Source organism: Tenrec ecaudatus, chromosome 2 (assembly GCF_050624435.1).
Source record: "Tenrec ecaudatus isolate mTenEca1 chromosome 2, mTenEca1.hap1, whole genome shotgun sequence".
Classification (NCBI taxonomy): Eukaryota; Metazoa; Chordata; class Mammalia; order Afrosoricida; family Tenrecidae; genus Tenrec; species Tenrec ecaudatus.
Window position 1 is genome coordinate 266,718,367 of NC_134531.1, and position 2,494 is coordinate 266,720,860.

Consider the following 2,494-nt stretch of genomic DNA (forward strand, 5'->3'; position numbering starts at 1 on the left):
TTCTCCAGGGCTGGGACCAATGATGTATCCTTCAGAGTCTTACCCGTGCTTGGTCACGGCCCCTTGCTCCACCCAAGCATTGCTGAATTCAAGTACCGGTATATCTCTGGTCTTGAATATATAGTACACATACTTACAGTACTTAGTCTGCTATATATTTTTAACCCCTATCTGGACCCAGTGTTGACTATGCTTGTGTAGAGTAGCCTGTGTTAGGGTTCACAATAGACACACTGCATTGTGTATGCACTGTGTTACTGCATGTGTTGCATTGGCACTTCCTATACATATGTGGTAATGCTGCATATGTAGCAAAGCAGTGCATGCAGTAACAGTGTGTACACAACACAGTGTCCATTGTATGAGCCCTAACACAAGATGCTCTATGCAAACCGTCATGTCATCACATTCTGGAATATCATCAGTCTGTGTTAGGCCTCAAACTATATAAGCTGCATTGTGTACATGCGGTAAGGTAGCATATGTAGTTATGCAGCATATGCAGTAACATAGCATGTATAATATGAGCCCTAACACAGGCTGCTCTATGCGAACATAGTGATGTCATCAGATTCTGGAATATTATCATACCAAACTCTCCAAACCCTGAATTACTGTCATCTCCTTCAGTATCCAACATGTTTTGGGTTTCATGGTGTCTTTTGAATGTGATTCTTTTGAGGGGTGTTTTCTGTGGTGACGTCTATCTGTATTGCTGCATTCTATTGCCAATTGATTTTGCTTGTTTATATGTATAATTGCCTGGACACCACCATTTTTACTGTAAATTGACCTCTTTTAAGAACTATAACTAGGGCTTATTGTTGACATGGCGCTTACGGTATATTTTGAGAATTTAATCGTTACGTATGGCATTCTGTTTCATAGTATTTTGTTTTTATCCTGTTAGAAATGGATCTCAAGACTTCTAATCCTAAACCAAAACAAAAATGCAGGTCACACAAATCTGGTTTCAAATGTAAGGCTGTGTCAAGAGCAGAAGAAAATAATAATAGTATTGCAAGTAGGGAATTTTGTGTTCACAAAAAAACAAGTGAGGGTGTGCGGAAAATGGAAGCTTATTTGAAAAAGATTCCAAAGGCAAAAAAAAAAAAGTTTGATGTGGTTTAACGACTTCATATGGGTCTCTAGGGATTTAATTACATAAATGGGTTTATGGTATGTGGTCAAACGCATGCAACATGTATGAAAATTTGCTTATGTCACTTCAAATAGCTAAAGATGGCAAATTAAAAGAAACCAGGCATTGAAAATGTTGTTGTGTCAGCAGGATGGTGTACCCGCTTCATGAATAGGTTTGCTCTATGTTTGCAGCAAAGAACAAAGATTTCACAGAAGTTGCCAAAAGATCCTGATGAAAAAGTGGTGCCATTCCATTCACTCATCATACAACAAAGAAATCCATAACTATGACCTAGGAGATATTGAGAATATGGATGAAACACCTTTGACCTTTGATCTTCCAAGCAACAATACTGTGGCAAATTTGGGAGATAAAACTATTATACTCAAAACCACAGGAAATGAAAGAAACCATTTCACAGGAAATGAAAAAAAAATTCACAGTCATTCTGTCATGTTTGGCTAATGGAAATAAGCTGTGGCTTGTCATTATTTTTCAACGAAAGACCTTGGCCTCCCGTCCCACTCCCATGCCCCAGCGCCCTCAAGGAGGGACCCTGGGGCAGCGGGCAGGCCATGCCGGGGAACCCACGTGGTCAGGACTCCCCGTGGGCTGTCGCCTGGGGCTACCAACCAGCCGGGTAGAGGCTGCGCACCCTCATCCCCTGGGCCTGAGCGACCCCACCTGCCTTCGCCCGTGACTTCAGACATTTGCAGTTGGGACCTAAGACTCCAGGGAGAATGCTAGCCCAGTCTTTAGTGGCTTGGGGACAGTGCAGAAAGTCAAACATGTAGGACTTTACTGCCAGGACCTATGGCACCAGTGGCCTGGACAACAGACCCCTGTTCAGAGAGACTTCAGCCAAGGATGGAGTCATCAATTTAATTGTCGGCAGTTTAACATCGTTATTGATTCTAGTAACGTTGATTAGTGCTTTTGCTTTCCCTCATCTACCTCCCAAACCACTGAATGTATTTTTCTTGCTGTCTGCACCTCTTTGAGTAGCATTACTGCCTGCATACTTATCTACTGGTATCGACAAGGAGACTTAGAACCGAAATTTAGAAATCCAATTTACTATATCTCATTTTCTATCATCATGACACATATATGTGTAAATATGTACTTCCATGATGTGGGGAAGTGAGGCAAATACTTACCAGGACCCTTCAAGAGCTGTCAGTGGAGGCTGTGACGAGCACTGGGTAAGGTGTGCTGAAGAATCTCCTTTCGGACTCTGGTACATGATTTTCATGTAACTGTAAACCTAAATTCCCTCTTACAGGGAACACATATATCATAACTTCTTTTTCTTTAAGAAGCTTGGACATTCCAACTCTCTAAAGTTCC

The 2,494-nt window shown here is 41.7% G+C and overlaps 1 pseudogene; it reads left to right on the top strand.

The window, feature by feature from the left end:
* Positions 1–1,932: 1,932 nt before the first annotated feature.
* On the top strand, positions 1,933–2,291 carry LOC142441476 (transmembrane protein 243-like; annotated as a pseudogene).
* Positions 2,292–2,494: the final 203 nt, after the last annotated feature.